The sequence below is a fragment of the Megascapheus bottae genome, chromosome 30 (genome assembly GCF_031878675.1).
Source record: "Megascapheus bottae isolate mThoBot1 chromosome 30, mThoBot2.hap1, whole genome shotgun sequence".
NCBI classification, from domain to species: Eukaryota; Metazoa; Chordata; class Mammalia; order Rodentia; family Geomyidae; genus Megascapheus; species Megascapheus bottae.
The window spans coordinates 6,640,965-6,659,393 of NC_143538.1; the positions used below are offsets into that span (position 1 = coordinate 6,640,965).

Below are 18,429 nucleotides of genomic sequence, written 5' to 3' on the forward strand. Positions count from 1 at the left end.
AACCGCAGTGCTGGCACACCAAACACTGGGAGTCCCCGGGCCACCAGCGTCCAGCCTGGGGCCGTGGGCTAGCCCACACCACAGGCACAGACCTTGAGCAACAAGAACTCGAGACCACACTTCTGGTCATGGCACGCCCCCGGGGGCGCCATTTGCCAAGAGCTCTCTCGGAAAACACCTAGACTCCTCCACCTCTTCCTCCCCGGGGACAGCCCACTGGCCGCCCGCCACAGCTCAGCAGGCCAAAGGCCAGGGATACCCTTGGTGGGCATGGGCTGCCTCTGAGCCCCAGCCAAACAAACCGGCCCCTTGGGCGTCTACACAACCCAGAGCAGCCAAAGCAGGGCAAGGTCGGAGTGCCGGGGAGGCGGTGTGGAGCCAGCGCGCCTGGCAGGTGGGAAGAATGTGCGTGACTGCCAGTCGGGCGGGCCCCACTCCCTACACGGCCTGAGGAAAGCCGAGTGCTGGACCTCAGTCACCGATGAGAAGGACGGTTATAGAGTTCTCACTCATTTTGTTCAGCTTCCAAGGAATGTTATTTGGGGGAGTCATCATCGATCCAGGCACACACATGCTCTGTGCGCGAAGCACGACATGGCAAGCTTGGCCGGCGCAGGCGGCGCCGGGCAGGCCATTGTCTTGCAACGCCAAGTGGCAAGCCGTGAGCGGCTCCCACCCGCACCAAGGTCAACGCAAGCCCGTTGGGCACAGGAAAGGCTTACCTTCCTGTCCTTGGGGCGATGCACTGGCCAGGGCCGGACCCGCAGCGCGCCGGGTGTCTCGCGCCGCTTCCGGGGTACACGGCTGCCTGGCGCGGCGGCCAACCTGCGGCCCCGCCGAATCAAGGCGTCCTGGGACATCAGCGCCTGCCCACACAAGGCAAAACAAGAGCACCGTTGAGTAAAGGACCGCGGCTGTAGGCTGACCGGTCGGCGCCAACTCTCCGTGGGTCCCCAGGTCCCTAGCTCTCTAACACTCTCCTCTGCGGCCCTCCGAGGGGTCGTCAAGATCAGGGGCTCGGGTGCCCGAGGCACGCCATGCCATCGGTGTGGGACCCCCACTGGAGAAAGGAAGGGTCCCAGGGCTTCTTAGCCCCATGGCCGGGTACCTCTGCAGAGCTGCCTTCGTGTGGTGCATGTATGTTAGTAAGGACTACACCTTCCTCTCCCCTACACTAGCTGTGACGTTCAAACGTTCTGGATCTCAGTCACCGACGTCGTGGCGGGAAAGAGTTTTCACTCATTTTGTTCAGCTATTCCAAGGAATGTTTGCTGGCGAGTCATCATCGATCCAAGCATATCATCTCTGTGTCTAATGCAGGACACGGCAGGCTTGGCTGGCGCAAGCAGCCCGGGGCAGGCCGTTGTGTTGCAAGGCCAACTGGCAAGCCGGGAGCGGCTCCCACCCGCACCCCAAGGTCAACGCAAGCGCGTTGGGCACAGGGAGGCTTACCTTCCTCTCCTCGGGGGCGATGCACTGCCCAGGACCGGATCCACAGCAGGCCTGGCGTCTTGGGCCGCTTCGAGGTTACACGGCTCCCTGGGGCTGGCACCACCGAATCAAGGCGTCCTGGGACATCAGCGCCTGGGGTCAGAAGGCACAACAAAAGCGCCGTTGAGTAAAGCACCGAGGCTGTAGGCTGACCGGTCGGCGCCAACCCTCCGTGGGTCCCAGGTCCCTAGCTGTCTAACACTCTCCTCTGGGGCCCCCCGGGGGGGGTCGTCAAGATCGTGGGCACGCGGGCCGAGGCACACCGTGCCATCGGTGTGTGACCCTCCACTCGAGGAGGGGTGGGTGCCAGGACTTCTTAGCCCCATGGCCGGGTACCTGTGCAGAGCTGCCTTCGGGTGGCGCATGGATGTCAGGAAGGACTACACCTTCCTCTCCCCTACACTAGCTGTGTCATGCAAAAGTGCTGGACCTCAGTCACCGATGCGTGAGACGGGAATGAGTTTTCACTCATTTTGTTCAGCTTTTCCAAGGAATGTTTTTTTTGGGGAATCATCATCGATCCGAGCACATCCTCTGGGTGCCAAGCAGGACACGGCAAGCTTGGCTGGCGCGGGCGGCACTGGGCAGGCCATCGTCTTGCTACGCCAAGTGGCAAGCCGTGAGCGGCTCCCACCCGCACCCCAAGGTCAACGCAAGCGCGTTGGGCACAGGGAGGCTTACCTTCCTCTCCTTGGGGCGATGCACTGGCCAGGGCCGGACCCGCAGCAGGCCGGGCAACTCGCGCCGCTTCAACCTTACACTGCTCCCTGGGCCCCGCGGCCAACCTGTGGCCCCAGAGACTTAAGGTGCCCGGAGACATCAGCGCCTGGGAGCCAAGACAAAACAAGAGCCCCGTTGAGTAAAGGACCAAGGCCACAGGCCGACCCGTCACGCCAACGCGCCGCAGGCCCCACATCCGTAACTCTCTTCGACTTTCCTGTCCAACCCTCAAGGGGTTCGTCACATCCATGAGCACGGACGCTCCTGGTGCACCAAGCCGTTCGTGGGGCCCTGTGTGGGGGGGTATGCGTGTGCCTTTGTGACTGCGTGTGCATGTGTGCGTGGGTGCGTGCGTGAGAGAGTGCCTGCATGCGTGTGCGTGGGTGTGTGTGTGGGTACGCGCGCGTTTGCCCTCGCACCTCTGTGGGTGGGTGCGGGTGGACCTATGCGGTGGTGTGGAGCCAGTCCTCTGTAATCTCACGGGGCCACCTGCTCTCGGGCCAGGGCCTCGAAATCGCTGCCCGCCACCTACAGACATCCATCCCTTGTCTGTCACTCGAACCCTGTCTTCTTCCACCAGCTCTGGGCCCCCAACAGGACCCAACAGGCCTGGCACTAACCTGCTACTCCTCCAACCCACCGGCGCTGAAACTGCCTGTCCCTACAACTTCCCTTGGCGACAGAGGACGCTGAGCTGCCTGCTGTCTGCAATCTCCTGGGAGCCCCAAAACACAAGGCCTTGCCTGATATTAGTACAGAGCCTGTCCACAGCCACCCAACCCTCAGCATCGATGGCTGTTGGCCTGCTAGCCTAGACCGAGCCAGCCCAAGGCCTGCTGCCCACTCTGCCTATCCTCACCGCGAGGCAAAGAGGCTACAAGGCTGGGGTCGCCTGCCACAGTGCCAGTCTTGGGGCAAGGACCGTGCTGCACTGAGAACTAGGACACAAGCCCGGGGCCGGCCGCTGGACTCCTCTGCCTCAATCCCGCACCCCTCCACGGCCTCCACGGAAGGCGGAGGTTCCCAACGGGACAGAGGGCTGGCCGCCACTACAAGGCACTCCCCGCACAGCGGTCCCGAAACCAGGCCTAACCTCAGCAGGCAGGCTCTTTCTGGCCCTGCACTCTGGCCTCAAGCCACTCCTTGGCCTCGCAGCAGCCTAGTCCCGGTCTGACTGCCCACCAGGGCATGGCAGGAAGCTCTGACCCACACCCGATGACACCAACTCCAACTGGACAAGGGGCAGAGCACAAACAAGGAGACGAGCTCCCCCACTCCAGCACAACTCCAACTCGCAACTCGGCCCCGGCCACTGCAACCGGACAACCAAACCCGGGCCCCACGCACGCCCCCAGAAGAAACCGCGCACCCACTCCTCACCGAGGAGGCTCCACTATCCACCCGAACACAGGCTCCTCTTCCTGCTACCCACTACCACGAAACTCTGGGCAACCGCAGTGCTGGCACACCAAACACTGGGAGTCCCCGGGCCACCAGCGTCCAGCCTGGGGCCGTGGGCTAGCCCACACCACAGGCACAGACCTTGAGCAACAAGAACTCGAGACCACACTTCTGGTCATGGCACGCCCCCGGGGGCGCCATTTGCCAAGAGCTCTCTTGGAAAACACCTAGACTCCTCCACCTCTTCCTCCCCGGGGACAGCCCACTGGCCGCCCGCCACAGCTCAGCAGGCCAAAGGCCAGGGATACCCTTGGTGGGCATGGGCTGCCTCTGAGCCCCAGCCAAACAAACCGGCCCCTTGGGCGTCTACACAACCCAGAGCAGCCAAAGCAGGGCAAGGTCGGAGTGCCGGGGAGGCGGTGTGGAGCCAGCGCGCCTGGCAGGTGGGAAGAATGTGCGTGACTGCCAGTCGGGCGGGCCCCACTCCCTACACGGCCTGAGGAAAGCCGAGTGCTGGACCTCAGTCACCGATGAGAAGGACGGTTATAGAGTTCTCACTCATTTTGTTCAGCTTCCAAGGAATGTTATTTGGGGGAGTCATCATCGATCCAGGCACACACATGCTCTGTGCGCGAAGCACGACATGGCAAGCTTGGCCGGCGCAGGCGGCGCCGGGCAGGCCATTGTCTTGCAACGCCAAGTGGCAAGCCGTGAGCGGCTCCCACCCGCACCAAGGTCAACGCAAGCCCGTTGGGCACAGGAAAGGCTTACCTTCCTGTCCTTGGGGCGATGCACTGGCCAGGGCCGGACCCGCAGCGCGCCGGGTGTCTCGCGCCGCTTCCGGGGTACACGGCTGCCTGGCGCGGCGGCCAACCTGCGGCCCCGCCGAATCAAGGCGTCCTGGGACATCAGCGCCTGCCCACACAAGGCAAAACAAGAGCACCGTTGAGTAAAGGACCGCGGCTGTAGGCTGACCGGTCGGCGCCAACTCTCCGTGGGTCCCCAGGTCCCTAGCTCTCTAACACTCTCCTCTGCGGCCCTCCGAGGGGTCGTCAAGATCAGGGGCTCGGGTGCCCGAGGCACGCCATGCCATCGGTGTGGGACCCCCACTGGAGAAAGGAAGGGTCCCAGGGCTTCTTAGCCCCATGGCCGGGTACCTCTGCAGAGCTGCCTTCGTGTGGTGCATGTATGTTAGTAAGGACTACACCTTCTTCTCCCCTACACTAGCTGTGACGTTCAAACGTTCTGGATCTCAGTCACCGACGTCGTGGCGGGAAAGAGTTTTCACTCATTTTGTTCAGCTATTCCAAGGAATGTTTGCTGGCGAGTCATCATCGATCCAAGCATATCATCTCTGTGTCTAATGCAGGACACGGCAGGCTTGGCTGGCGCAAGCAGCCCGGGGCAGGCCGTTGTGTTGCAAGGCCAACTGGCAAGCCGGGAGCGGCTCCCACCCGCACCCCAAGGTCAACGCAAGCGCGTTGGGCACAGGGAGGCTTACCTTCCTCTCCTCGGGGGCGATGCACTGCCCAGGACCGGATCCACAGCAGGCCTGGCGTCTTGGGCCGCTTCGAGGTTACACGGCTCCCTGGGGCTGGCACCACCGAATCAAGGCGTCCTGGGACATCAGCGCCTGGGGTCAGAAGGCACAACAAAAGCGCCGTTGAGTAAAGCACCGAGGCTGTAGGCTGACCGGTCGGCGCCAACCCTCCGTGGGTCCCAGGTCCCTAGCTGTCTAACACTCTCCTCTGGGGCCCCCCGGGGGGGTCGTCAAGATCGTGGGCACGCGGGCCGAGGCACACCGTGCCATCGGTGTGTGACCCTCCACTCGAGGAGGGGTGGGTGCCAGGACTTCTTAGCCCCATGGCCGGGTACCTGTGCAGAGCTGCCTTCGGGTGGCGCATGGATGTCAGGAAGGACTACACCTTCCTCTCCCCTACACTAGCTGTGTCATGCAAAAGTGCTGGACCTCAGTCACCGATGCGTGAGACGGGAATGAGTTTTCACTCATTTTGTTCAGCTTTTCCAAGGAATGTTTTTTTTGGGGAATCATCATCGATCCGAGCACATCCTCTGGGTGCCAAGCAGGACACGGCAAGCTTGGCTGGCGCGGGCGGCACTGGGCAGGCCATCGTCTTGCTACGCCAAGTGGCAAGCCGTGAGCGGCTCCCACCCGCACCCCAAGGTCAACGCAAGCGCGTTGGGCACAGGGAGGCTTACCTTCCTCTCCTTGGGGCGATGCACTGGCCAGGGCCGGACCCGCAGCAGGCCGGGCAACTCGCGCCGCTTCAACCTTACACTGCTCCCTGGGCCCCGCGGCCAACCTGTGGCCCCAGAGACTTAAGGTGCCCGGAGACATCAGCGCCTGGGAGCCAAGACAAAACAAGAGCCCCGTTGAGTAAAGGACCAAGGCCACAGGCCGACCCGTCACGCCAACGCGCCGCAGGCCCCACATCCGTAACTCTCTTCGACTTTCCTGTCCAACCCTCAAGGGGTTCGTCACATCCATGAGCACGGACGCTCCTGGTGCACCAAGCCGTTCGTGGGGCCCTGTGTGGGGGGGTATGCGTGTGCCTTTGTGACTGCGTGTGCATGTGTGCGTGGGTGCGTGCGTGAGAGAGTGCCTGCATGCGTGTGCGTGGGTGTGTGTGTGGGTACGCGCGCGTTTGCCCTCGCACCTCTGTGGGTGGGTGCGGGTGGACCTATGCGGTGGTGTGGAGCCAGTCCTCTGTAATCTCACGGGGCCACCTGCTCTCGGGCCAGGGCCTCGAAATCGCTGCCCGCCACCTACAGACATCCATCCCTTGTCTGTCACTCGAACCCTGTCTTCTTCCACCAGCTCTGGGCCCCCAACAGGACCCAACAGGCCTGGCACTAACCTGCTACTCCTCCAACCCACCGGCGCTGAAACTGCCTGTCCCTACAACTTCCCTTGGCGACAGAGGACGCTGAGCTGCCTGCTGTCTGCAATCTCCTGGGAGCCCCAAAACACAAGGCCTTGCCTGATATTAGTACAGAGCCTGTCCACAGCCACCCAACCCTCAGCATCGATGGCTGTTGGCCTGCTAGCCTAGACCGAGCCAGCCCAAGGCCTGCTGCCCACTCTGCCTATCCTCACCGCGAGGCAAAGAGGCTACAAGGCTGGGGTCGCCTGCCACAGTGCCAGTCTTGGGGCAAGGACCGTGCTGCACTGAGAACTAGGACACAAGCCCGGGGCCGGCCGCTGGACTCCTCTGCCTCAATCCCGCACCCCTCCACGGCCTCCACGGAAGGCGGAGGTTCCCAACGGGACAGAGGGCTGGCCGCCACTACAAGGCACTCCCCGCACAGCGGTCCCGAAACCAGGCCTAACCTCAGCAGGCAGGCTCTTTCTGGCCCTGCACTCTGGCCTCAAGCCACTCCTTGGCCTCGCAGCAGCCTAGTCCCGGTCTGACTGCCCACCAGGGCATGGCAGGAAGCTCTGACCCACACCCGATGACACCAACTCCAACTGGACAAGGGGCAGAGCACAAACAAGGAGACGAGCTCCCCCACTCCAGCACAACTCCAACTCGCAACTCGGCCCCGGCCACTGCAACCGGACAACCAAACCCGGGCCCCACGCACGCCCCCAGAAGAAACCGCGCACCCACTCCTCACCGAGGAGGCTCCACTATCCACCCGAACACAGGCTCCTCTTCCTGCTACCCACTACCACGAAACTCTGGGCAACCGCAGTGCTGGCACACCAAACACTGGGAGTCCCCGGGCCACCAGCGTCCAGCCTGGGGACGTGGGCTAGCCCACACCACAGGCACAGACCTTGAGCAACAAGAACTCGAGACCACACTTCTGGTCATGGCACGCCCCCGGGGGCGCCATTTGCCAAGAGCTCTCTTGGAAAACACCTAGACTCCTCCACCTCTTCCTCCCCGGGGACAGCCCACTGGCCGCCCGCCACAGCTCAGCAGGCCAAAGGCCAGGGATACCCTTGGTGGGCATGGGCTGCCTCTGAGCCCCAGCCAAACAAACCGGCCCCTTGGGCGTCTACACAACCCAGAGCAGCCAAAGCAGGGCAAGGTCGGAGTGCCGGGGAGGCGGTGTGGAGCCAGCGCGCCTGGCAGGTGGGAAGAATGTGCGTGACTGCCAGTCGGGCGGGCCCCACTCCCTACACGGCCTGAGGAAAGCCGAGTGCTGGACCTCAGTCACCGATGAGAAGGACGGTTATAGAGTTCTCACTCATTTTGTTCAGCTTCCAAGGAATGTTATTTGGGGGAGTCATCATCGATCCAGGCACACACATGCTCTGTGCGCGAAGCACGACATGGCAAGCTTGGCCGGCGCAGGCGGCGCCGGGCAGGCCATTGTCTTGCAACGCCAAGTGGCAAGCCGTGAGCGGCTCCCACCCGCACCAAGGTCAACGCAAGCCCGTTGGGCACAGGAAAGGCTTACCTTCCTGTCCTTGGGGCGATGCACTGGCCAGGGCCGGACCCGCAGCGCGCCGGGTGTCTCGCGCCGCTTCCGGGGTACACGGCTGCCTGGCGCGGCGGCCAACCTGCGGCCCCGCCGAATCAAGGCGTCCTGGGACATCAGCGCCTGCCCACACAAGGCAAAACAAGAGCACCGTTGAGTAAAGGACCGCGGCTGTAGGCTGACCGGTCGGCGCCAACTCTCCGTGGGTCCCCAGGTCCCTAGCTGTCTAACACTCTCCTCTGCGGCCCTCCGAGGGGTCGTCAAGATCAGGGGCTCGGGTGCCCGAGGCACGCCATGCCATCGGTGTGGGACCCCCACTGGAGAAAGGAAGGGTCCCAGGGCTTCTTAGCCCCATGGCCGGGTACCTCTGCAGAGCTGCCTTCGTGTGGTGCATGTATGTTAGTAAGGACTACACCTTCCTCTCCCCTACACTAGCTGTGACGTTCAAACGTTCTGGATCTCAGTCACCGACGTCGTGGCGGGAAAGAGTTTTCACTCATTTTGTTCAGCTATTCCAAGGAATGTTTGCTGGCGAGTCATCATCGATCCAAGCATATCATCTCTGTGTCTAATGCAGGACACGGCAGGCTTGGCTGGCGCAAGCAGCCCGGGGCAGGCCGTTGTGTTGCAAGGCCAACTGGCAAGCCGGGAGCGGCTCCCACCCGCACCCCAAGGTCAACGCAAGCGCGTTGGGCACAGGGAGGCTTACCTTCCTCTCCTCGGGGGCGATGCACTGCCCAGGACCGGATCCACAGCAGGCCTGGCGTCTTGGGCCGCTTCGAGGTTACACGGCTCCCTGGGGCTGGCACCACCGAATCAAGGCGTCCTGGGACATCAGCGCCTGGGGTCAGAAGGCACAACAAAAGCGCCGTTGAGTAAAGCACCGAGGCTGTAGGCTGACCGGTCGGCGCCAACCCTCCGTGGGTCCCAGGTCCCTAGCTGTCTAACACTCTCCTCTGGGGCCCCCCGGGGGGGGTCGTCAAGATCGTGGGCACGCGGGCCGAGGCACACCGTGCCATCGGTGTGTGACCCTCCACTCGAGGAGGGGTGGGTGCCAGGACTTCTTAGCCCCATGGCCGGGTACCTGTGCAGAGCTGCCTTCGGGTGGCGCATGGATGTCAGGAAGGACTACACCTTCCTCTCCCCTACACTAGCTGTGTCATGCAAAAGTGCTGGACCTCAGTCACCGATGCGTGAGACGGGAATGAGTTTTCACTCATTTTGTTCAGCTTTTCCAAGGAATGTTTTTTTTGGGGAATCATCATCGATCCGAGCACATCCTCTGGGTGCCAAGCAGGACACGGCAAGCTTGGCTGGCGCGGGCGGCACTGGGCAGGCCATCGTCTTGCTACGCCAAGTGGCAAGCCGTGAGCGGCTCCCACCCGCACCCCAAGGTCAACGCAAGCGCGTTGGGCACAGGGAGGCTTACCTTCCTCTCCTTGGGGCGATGCACTGGCCAGGGCCGGACCCGCAGCAGGCCGGGCAACTCGCGCCGCTTCAACCTTACACTGCTCCCTGGGCCCCGCGGCCAACCTGTGGCCCCAGAGACTTAAGGTGCCCGGAGACATCAGCGCCTGGGAGCCAAGACAAAACAAGAGCCCCGTTGAGTAAAGGACCAAGGCCACAGGCCGACCCGTCACGCCAACGCGCCGCAGGCCCCACATCCGTAACTCTCTTCGACTTTCCTGTCCAACCCTCAAGGGGTTCGTCACATCCATGAGCACGGACGCTCCTGGTGCACCAAGCCGTTCGTGGGGCCCTGTGTGGGGGGGTATGCGTGTGCCTTTGTGACTGCGTGTGCATGTGTGCGTGGGTGCGTGCGTGAGAGAGTGCCTGCATGCGTGTGCGTGGGTGTGTGTGTGGGTACGCGCGCGTTTGCCCTCGCACCTCTGTGGGTGGGTGCGGGTGGACCTATGCGCTGGTGTGGAGCCAGTCCTCTGTAATCTCACGGGGCCACCTGCTCTCGGGCCAGGGCCTCGAAATCGCTGCCCGCCACCTACAGACATCCATCCCTTGTCTGTCACTCGAACCCTGTCTTCTTCCACCAGCTCTGGGCCCCCAACAGGACCCAACAGGCCTGGCACTAACCTGCTACTCCTCCAACCCACCGGCGCTGAAACTGCCTGTCCCTACAACTTCCCTTGGCGACAGAGGACGCTGAGCTGCCTGCTGTCTGCAATCTCCTGGGAGCCCCAAAACACAAGGCCTTGCCTGATATTAGTACAGAGCCTGTCCACAGCCACCCAACCCTCAGCATCGATGGCTGTTGGCCTGCTAGCCTAGACCGAGCCAGCCCAAGGCCTGCTGCCCACTCTGCCTATCCTCACCGCGAGGCAAAGAGGCTACAAGGCTGGGGTCGCCTGCCACAGTGCCAGTCTTGGGGCAAGGACCGTGCTGCACTGAGAACTAGGACACAAGCCCGGGGCCGGCCGCTGGACTCCTCTGCCTCAATCCCGCACCCCTCCACGGCCTCCACGGAAGGCGGAGGTTCCCAACGGGACAGAGGGCTGGCCGCCACTACAAGGCACTCCCCGCACAGCGGTCCCGAAACCAGGCCTAACCTCAGCAGGCAGGCTCTTTCTGGCCCTGCACTCTGGCCTCAAGCCACTCCTTGGCCTCGCAGCAGCCCAGTCCCGGTCTGACTGCCCACCAGGGCATGGCAGGAAGCTCTGACCCACACCCGATGACACCAACTCCAACTGGACAAGGGGCAGAGCACAAACAAGGAGACGAGCTCCCCCACTCCAGCACAACTCCAACTCGCAACTCGGCCCCGGCCACTGCAACCGGACAACCAAACCCGGGCCCCACGCACGCCCCCAGAAGAAACCGCGCACCCACTCCTCACCGAGGAGGCTCCACTATCCACCCGAACACAGGCTCCTCTTCCTGCTACCCACTACCACGAAACTCTGGGCAACCGCAGTGCTGGCACACCAAACACTGGGAGTCCCCGGGCCACCAGCGTCCAGCCTGGGGCCGTGGGCTAGCCCACACCACAGGCACAGACCTTGAGCAACAAGAACTCGAGACCACACTTCTGGTCATGGCACGCCCCCGGGGGCGCCATTTGCCAAGAGCTCTCTCGGAAAACACCTAGACTCCTCCACCTCTTCCTCCCCGGGGACAGCCCACTGGCCGCCCGCCACAGCTCAGCAGGCCAAAGGCCAGGGATACCCTTGGTGGGCATGGGCTGCCTCTGAGCCCCAGCCAAACAAACCGGCCCCTTGGGCGTCTACACAACCCAGAGCAGCCAAAGCAGGGCAAGGTCGGAGTGCCGGGGAGGCGGTGTGGAGCCAGCGCGCCTGGCAGGTGGGAAGAATGTGCGTGACTGCCAGTCGGGCGGGCCCCACTCCCTACACGGCCTGAGGAAAGCCGAGTGCTGGACCTCAGTCACCGATGAGAAGGACGGTTATAGAGTTCTCACTCATTTTGTTCAGCTTCCAAGGAATGTTATTTGGGGGAGTCATCATCGATCCAGGCACACACATGCTCTGTGCGCGAAGCACGACATGGCAAGCTTGGCCGGCGCAGGCGGCGCCGGGCAGGCCATTGTCTTGCAACGCCAAGTGGCAAGCCGTGAGCGGCTCCCACCCGCACCAAGGTCAACGCAAGCCCGTTGGGCACAGGAAAGGCTTACCTTCCTGTCCTTGGGGCGATGCACTGGCCAGGGCCGGACCCGCAGCGCGCCGGGTGTCTCGCGCCGCTTCCGGGGTACACGGCTGCCTGGCGCGGCGGCCAACCTGCGGCCCCGCCGAATCAAGGCGTCCTGGGACATCAGCGCCTGCCCACACAAGGCAAAACAAGAGCACCGTTGAGTAAAGGACCGCGGCTGTAGGCTGACCGGTCGGCGCCAACTCTCCGTGGGTCCCCAGGTCCCTAGCTCTCTAACACTCTCCTCTGCGGCCCTCCGAGGGGTCGTCAAGATCAGGGGCTCGGGTGCCCGAGGCACGCCATGCCATCGGTGTGGGACCCCCACTGGAGAAAGGAAGGGTCCCAGGGCTTCTTAGCCCCATGGCCGGGTACCTCTGCAGAGCTGCCTTCGTGTGGTGCATGTATGTTAGTAAGGACTACACCTTCCTCTCCCCTACACTAGCTGTGACGTTCAAACGTTCTGGATCTCAGTCACCGACGTCGTGGCGGGAAAGAGTTTTCACTCATTTTGTTCAGCTATTCCAAGGAATGTTTGCTGGCGAGTCATCATCGATCCAAGCATATCATCTCTGTGTCTAATGCAGGACACGGCAGGCTTGGCTGGCGCAAGCAGCCCGGGGCAGGCCGTTGTGTTGCAAGGCCAACTGGCAAGCCGGGAGCGGCTCCCACCCGCACCCCAAGGTCAACGCAAGCGCGTTGGGCACAGGGAGGCTTACCTTCCTCTCCTCGGGGGCGATGCACTGCCCAGGACCGGATCCACAGCAGGCCTGGCGTCTTGGGCCGCTTCGAGGTTACACGGCTCCCTGGGGCTGGCACCACCGAATCAAGGCGTCCTGGGACATCAGCGCCTGGGGTCAGAAGGCACAACAAAAGCGCCGTTGAGTAAAGCACCGAGGCTGTAGGCTGACCGGTCGGCGCCAACCCTCCGTGGGTCCCAGGTCCCTAGCTGTCTAACACTCTCCTCTGGGGCCCCCCGGGGGGGGTCGTCAAGATCGTGGGCACGCGGGCCGAGGCACACCGTGCCATCGGTGTGTGACCCTCCACTCGAGGAGGGGTGGGTGCCAGGACTTCTTAGCCCCATGGCCGGGTACCTGTGCAGAGCTGCCTTCGGGTGGCGCATGGATGTCAGGAAGGACTACACCTTCCTCTCCCCTACACTAGCTGTGTCATGCAAAAGTGCTGGACCTCAGTCACCGATGCGTGAGACGGGAATGAGTTTTCACTCATTTTGTTCAGCTTTTCCAAGGAATGTTTTTTTTGGGGAATCATCATCGATCCGAGCACATCCTCTGGGTGCCAAGCAGGACACGGCAAGCTTGGCTGGCGCGGGCGGCACTGGGCAGGCCATCGTCTTGCTACGCCAAGTGGCAAGCCGTGAGCGGCTCCCACCCGCACCCCAAGGTCAACGCAAGCGCGTTGGGCACAGGGAGGCTTACCTTCCTCTCCTTGGGGCGATGCACTGGCCAGGGCCGGACCCGCAGCAGGCCGGGCAACTCGCGCCGCTTCAACCTTACACTGCTCCCTGGGCCCCGCGGCCAACCTGTGGCCCCAGAGACTTAAGGTGCCCGGAGACATCAGCGCCTGGGAGCCAAGACAAAACAAGAGCCCCGTTGAGTAAAGGACCAAGGCCACAGGCCGACCCGTCACGCCAACGCGCCGCAGGCCCCACATCCGTAACTCTCTTCGACTTTCCTGTCCAACCCTCAAGGGGTTCGTCACATCCATGAGCACGGACGCTCCTGGTGCACCAAGCCGTTCGTGGGGCCCTGTGTGGGGGGGTATGCGTGTGCCTTTGTGACTGCGTGTGCATGTGTGCGTGGGTGCGTGCGTGAGAGAGTGCCTGCATGCGTGTGCGTGGGTGTGTGTGGGTACGCGCGCGTTTGCCCTCGCACCTCTGTGGGTGGGTGCGGGTGGACCTATGCGCTGGTGTGGAGCCAGTCCTCTGTAATCTCACGGGGCCACCTGCTCTCGGGCCAGGGCCTCGAAATCGCTGCCCGCCACCTACAGACATCCATCCCTTGTCTGTCACTCGAACCCTGTCTTCTTCCACCAGCTCTGGGCCCCCAACAGGACCCAACAGGCCTGGCACTAACCTGCTACTCCTCCAACCCACCGGCGCTGAAACTGCCTGTCCCTACAACTTCCCTTGGCGACAGAGGACGCTGAGCTGCCTGCTGTCTGCAATCTCCTGGGAGCCCCAAAACACAAGGCCTTGCCTGATATTAGTACAGAGCCTGTCCACAGCCACCCAACCCTCAGCATCGATGGCTGTTGGCCTGCTAGCCTAGACCGAGCCAGCCCAAGGCCTGCTGCCCACTCTGCCTATCCTCACCGCGAGGCAAAGAGGCTACAAGGCTGGGGTCGCCTGCCACAGTGCCAGTCTTGGGGCAAGGACCGTGCTGCACTGAGAACTAGGACACAAGCCCGGGGCCGGCCGCTGGACTCCTCTGCCTCAATCCCGCACCCCTCCACGGCCTCCACGGAAGGCGGAGGTTCCCAACGGGACAGAGGGCTGGCCGCCACTACAAGGCACTCCCCGCACAGCGGTCCCGAAACCAGGCCTAACCTCAGCAGGCAGGCTCTTTCTGGCCCTGCACTCTGGCCTCAAGCCACTCCTTGGCCTCGCAGCAGCCCAGTCCCGGTCTGACTGCCCACCAGGGCATGGCAGGAAGCTCTGACCCACACCCGATGACACCAACTCCAACTGGACAAGGGGCAGAGCACAAACAAGGAGACGAGCTCCCCCACTCCAGCACAACTCCAACTCGCAACTCGGCCCCGGCCACTGCAACCGGACAACCAAACCCGGGCCCCACGCACGCCCCCAGAAGAAACCGCGCACCCACTCCTCACCGAGGAGGCTCCACTATCCACCCGAACACAGGCTCCTCTTCCTGCTACCCACTACCACGAAACTCTGGGCAACCGCAGTGCTGGCACACCAAACACTGGGAGTCCCCGGGCCACCAGCGTCCAGCCTGGGGCCGTGGGCTAGCCCACACCACAGGCACAGACCTTGAGCAACAAGAACTCGAGACCACACTTCTGGTCATGGCACGCCCCCGGGGGCGCCATTTGCCAAGAGCTCTCTTGGAAAACACCTAGACTCCTCCACCTCTTCCTCCCCGGGGACAGCCCACTGGCCGCCCGCCACAGCTCAGCAGGCCAAAGGCCAGGGATACCCTTGGTGGGCATGGGCTGCCTCTGAGCCCCAGCCAAACAAACCGGCCCCTTGGGCGTCTACACAACCCAGAGCAGCCAAAGCAGGGCAAGGTCGGAGTGCCGGGGAGGCGGTGTGGAGCCAGCGCGCCTGGCAGGTGGGAAGAATGTGCGTGACTGCCAGTCGGGCGGGCCCCACTCCCTACACGGCCTGAGGAAAGCCGAGTGCTGGACCTCAGTCACCGATGAGAAGGACGGTTATAGAGTTCTCACTCATTTTGTTCAGCTTCCAAGGAATGTTATTTGGGGGAGTCATCATCGATCCAGGCACACACATGCTCTGTGCGCGAAGCACGACATGGCAAGCTTGGCCGGCGCAGGCGGCGCCGGGCAGGCCATTGTCTTGCAACGCCAAGTGGCAAGCCGTGAGCGGCTCCCACCCGCACCAAGGTCAACGCAAGCCCGTTGGGCACAGGAAAGGCTTACCTTCCTGTCCTTGGGGCGATGCACTGGCCAGGGCCGGACCCGCAGCGCGCCGGGTGTCTCGCGCCGCTTCCGGGGTACACGGCTGCCTGGCGCGGCGGCCAACCTGCGGCCCCGCCGAATCAAGGCGTCCTGGGACATCAGCGCCTGCCCACACAAGGCAAAACAAGAGCACCGTTGAGTAAAGGACCGCGGCTGTAGGCTGACCGGTCGGCGCCAACTCTCCGTGGGTCCCCAGGTCCCTAGCTCTCTAACACTCTCCTCTGCGGCCCTCCGAGGGGTCGTCAAGATCAGGGGCTCGGGTGCCCGAGGCACGCCATGCCATCGGTGTGGGACCCCCACTGGAGAAAGGAAGGGTCCCAGGGCTTCTTAGCCCCATGGCCGGGTACCTCTGCAGAGCTGCCTTCGTGTGGTGCATGTATGTTAGTAAGGACTACACCTTCCTCTCCCCTACACTAGCTGTGACGTTCAAACGTTCTGGATCTCAGTCACCGACGTCGTGGCGGGAAAGAGTTTTCACTCATTTTGTTCAGCTATTCCAAGGAATGTTTGCTGGCGAGTCATCATCGATCCAAGCATATCATCTCTGTGTCTAATGCAGGACACGGCAGGCTTGGCTGGCGCAAGCAGCCCGGGGCAGGCCGTTGTGTTGCAAGGCCAACTGGCAAGCCGGGAGCGGCTCCCACCCGCACCCCAAGGTCAACGCAAGCGCGTTGGGCACAGGGAGGCTTACCTTCCTCTCCTCGGGGGCGATGCACTGCCCAGGACCGGATCCACAGCAGGCCTGGCGTCTTGGGCCGCTTCGAGGTTACACGGCTCCCTGGGGCTGGCACCACCGAATCAAGGCGTCCTGGGACATCAGCGCCTGGGGTCAGAAGGCACAACAAAAGCGCCGTTGAGTAAAGCACCGAGGCTGTAGGCTGACCGGTCGGCGCCAACCCTCCGTGGGTCCCAGGTCCCTAGCTGTCTAACACTCTCCTCTGGGGCCCCCCGGGGGGGGTCGTCAAGATCGTGGGCACGCGGGCCGAGGCACACCGTGCCATCGGTGTGTGACCCTCCACTCGAGGAGGGGTGGGTGCCAGGACTTCTTAGCCCCATGGCCGGGTACCTGTGCAGAGCTGCCTTCGGGTGGCGCATGGATGTCAGGAAGGACTACACCTTCCTCTCCCCTACACTAGCTGTGTCATGCAAAAGTGCTGGACCTCAGTCACCGATGCGTGAGACGGGAATGAGTTTTCACTCATTTTGTTCAGCTTTTCCAAGGAATGTTTTTTTTGGGGAATCATCATCGATCCGAGCACATCCTCTGGGTGCCAAGCAGGACACGGCAAGCTTGGCTGGCGCGGGCGGCACTGGGCAGGCCATCGTCTTGCTACGCCAAGTGGCAAGCCGTGAGCGGCTCCCACCCGCACCCCAAGGTCAACGCAAGCGCGTTGGGCACAGGGAGGCTTACCTTCCTCTCCTTGGGGCGATGCACTGGCCAGGGCCGGACCCGCAGCAGGCCGGGCAACTCGCGCCGCTTCAACCTTACACTGCTCCCTGGGCCCCGCGGCCAACCTGTGGCCCCAGAGACTTAAGGTGCCCGGAGACATCAGCGCCTGGGAGCCAAGACAAAACAAGAGCCCCGTTGAGTAAAGGACCAAGGCCACAGGCCGACCCGTCACGCCAACGCGCCGCAGGCCCCACATCCGTAACTCTCTTCGACTTTCCTGTCCAACCCTCAAGGGGTTCGTCACATCCATGAGCACGGACGCTCCTGGTGCACCAAGCCGTTCGTGGGGCCCTGTGTGGGGGGGTATGCGTGTGCCTTTGTGACTGCGTGTGCATGTGTGCGTGGGTGCGTGCGTGAGAGAGTGCCTGCATGCGTGTGCGTGGGTGTGTGTGTGGGTACGCGCGCGTTTGCCCTCGCACCTCTGTGGGTGGGTGCGGGTGGACCTATGCGCTGGTGTGGAGCCAGTCCTCTGTAATCTCACGGGGCCACCTGCTCTCGGGCCAGGGCCTCGAAATCGCTGCCCGCCACCTACAGACATCCATCCCTTGTCTGTCACTCGAACCCTGTCTTCTTCCACCAGCTCTGGGCCCCCAACAGGACCCAACAGGCCTGGCACTAACCTGCTACTCCTCCAACCCACCGGCGCTGAAACTGCCTGTCCCTACAACTTCCCTTGGCGACAGAGGACGCTGAGCTGCCTGCTGTCTGCAATCTCCTGGGAGCCCCAAAACACAAGGCCTTGCCTGATATTAGTACAGAGCCTGTCCACAGCCACCCAACCCTCAGCATCGATGGCTGTTGGCCTGCTAGCCTAGACCGAGCCAGCCCAAGGCCTGCTGCCCACTCTGCCTATCCTCACCGCGAGGCAAAGAGGCTACAAGGCTGGGGTCGCCTGCCACAGTGCCAGTCTTGGGGCAAGGACCGTGCTGCACTGAGAACTAGGACACAAGCCCGGGGCCGGCCGCTGGACTCCTCTGCCTCAATCCCGCACCCCTCCACGGCCTCCACGGAAGGCGGAGGTTCCCAACGGGACAGAGGGCTGGCCGCCACTACAAGGCACTCCCCGCACAGCGGTCCCGAAACCAGGCCTAACCTCAGCAGGCAGGCTCTTTCTGGCCCTGCACTCTGGCCTCAAGCCACTCCTTGGCCTCGCAGCAGCCCAGTCCCGGTCTGACTGCCCACCAGGGCATGGCAGGAAGCTCTGACCCACACCCGATGACACCAACTCCAACTGGACAAGGGGCAGAGCACAAACAAGGAGACGAGCTCCCCCACTCCAGCACAACTCCAACTCGCAACTCGGCCCCGGCCACTGCAACCGGACAACCAAACCCGGGCCCCACGCACGCCCCCAGAAGAAACCGCGCACCCACTCCTCACCGAGGAGGCTCCACTATCCACCCGAACACAGGCTCCTCTTCCTGCTACCCACTACCACGAAACTCTGGGCAACCGCAGTGCTGGCACACCAAACACTGGGAGTCCCCGGGCCACCAGCGTCCAGCCTGGGGCCGTGGGCTAGCCCACACCACAGGCACAGACCTTGAGCAACAAGAACTCGAGACCACACTTCTGGT

General features: G+C 63.1%; 15 non-coding genes across 15 annotated transcripts; all 15 read right to left on the bottom strand.

The window, feature by feature from the left end:
* Window positions 1-466: 466 nt before the first annotated feature.
* LOC150044277 (small nucleolar RNA SNORD116) lies at window positions 467-561 on the bottom strand. The gene has a single exon (XR_016533246.1). It is a non-coding gene; the product is annotated as a small nucleolar RNA SNORD116 (small nucleolar RNA).
* A 637-nt stretch (window positions 562-1,198) lies between these two features.
* On the bottom strand, window positions 1,199-1,292 carry LOC150044278 (small nucleolar RNA SNORD116). The gene has a single exon (XR_016533291.1). It is a non-coding gene; the product is annotated as a small nucleolar RNA SNORD116 (small nucleolar RNA).
* A 625-nt stretch (window positions 1,293-1,917) lies between these two features.
* On the bottom strand, window positions 1,918-2,014 carry LOC150044279 (small nucleolar RNA SNORD116). The gene has a single exon (XR_016533343.1). It is a non-coding gene; the product is annotated as a small nucleolar RNA SNORD116 (small nucleolar RNA).
* Window positions 2,015-4,127: 2,113 nt separating this feature from the next.
* LOC150044280 (small nucleolar RNA SNORD116) lies at window positions 4,128-4,222 on the bottom strand. Its single transcript, XR_016533247.1, has one exon. It is a non-coding gene; the product is annotated as a small nucleolar RNA SNORD116 (small nucleolar RNA).
* Window positions 4,223-4,859: 637 nt separating this feature from the next.
* Window positions 4,860-4,953, bottom strand: LOC150044281 (small nucleolar RNA SNORD116). The gene has a single exon (XR_016533293.1). It is a non-coding gene; the product is annotated as a small nucleolar RNA SNORD116 (small nucleolar RNA).
* Window positions 4,954-5,577: 624 nt separating this feature from the next.
* LOC150044282 (small nucleolar RNA SNORD116) lies at window positions 5,578-5,674 on the bottom strand. The gene has a single exon (XR_016533344.1). It is a non-coding gene; the product is annotated as a small nucleolar RNA SNORD116 (small nucleolar RNA).
* Window positions 5,675-7,787: 2,113 nt separating this feature from the next.
* Window positions 7,788-7,882, bottom strand: LOC150044283 (small nucleolar RNA SNORD116). The gene has a single exon (XR_016533249.1). It is a non-coding gene; the product is annotated as a small nucleolar RNA SNORD116 (small nucleolar RNA).
* Window positions 7,883-8,519: 637 nt separating this feature from the next.
* LOC150044284 (small nucleolar RNA SNORD116) lies at window positions 8,520-8,613 on the bottom strand. Its single transcript, XR_016533294.1, has one exon. It is a non-coding gene; the product is annotated as a small nucleolar RNA SNORD116 (small nucleolar RNA).
* A 625-nt stretch (window positions 8,614-9,238) lies between these two features.
* LOC150044285 (small nucleolar RNA SNORD116) lies at window positions 9,239-9,335 on the bottom strand. The gene has a single exon (XR_016533345.1). It is a non-coding gene; the product is annotated as a small nucleolar RNA SNORD116 (small nucleolar RNA).
* A 2,113-nt stretch (window positions 9,336-11,448) lies between these two features.
* Window positions 11,449-11,543, bottom strand: LOC150044286 (small nucleolar RNA SNORD116). The gene has a single exon (XR_016533250.1). It is a non-coding gene; the product is annotated as a small nucleolar RNA SNORD116 (small nucleolar RNA).
* Window positions 11,544-12,180: 637 nt separating this feature from the next.
* Window positions 12,181-12,274, bottom strand: LOC150044287 (small nucleolar RNA SNORD116). The gene has a single exon (XR_016533295.1). It is a non-coding gene; the product is annotated as a small nucleolar RNA SNORD116 (small nucleolar RNA).
* Window positions 12,275-12,899: 625 nt separating this feature from the next.
* LOC150044288 (small nucleolar RNA SNORD116) lies at window positions 12,900-12,996 on the bottom strand. The gene has a single exon (XR_016533346.1). It is a non-coding gene; the product is annotated as a small nucleolar RNA SNORD116 (small nucleolar RNA).
* Window positions 12,997-15,107: 2,111 nt separating this feature from the next.
* On the bottom strand, window positions 15,108-15,202 carry LOC150044289 (small nucleolar RNA SNORD116). Its single transcript, XR_016533251.1, has one exon. It is a non-coding gene; the product is annotated as a small nucleolar RNA SNORD116 (small nucleolar RNA).
* A 637-nt stretch (window positions 15,203-15,839) lies between these two features.
* On the bottom strand, window positions 15,840-15,933 carry LOC150044290 (small nucleolar RNA SNORD116). Its single transcript, XR_016533296.1, has one exon. It is a non-coding gene; the product is annotated as a small nucleolar RNA SNORD116 (small nucleolar RNA).
* A 625-nt stretch (window positions 15,934-16,558) lies between these two features.
* On the bottom strand, window positions 16,559-16,655 carry LOC150044291 (small nucleolar RNA SNORD116). The gene has a single exon (XR_016533347.1). It is a non-coding gene; the product is annotated as a small nucleolar RNA SNORD116 (small nucleolar RNA).
* Between the last annotated feature and the right edge of the window lie 1,774 nt (window positions 16,656-18,429).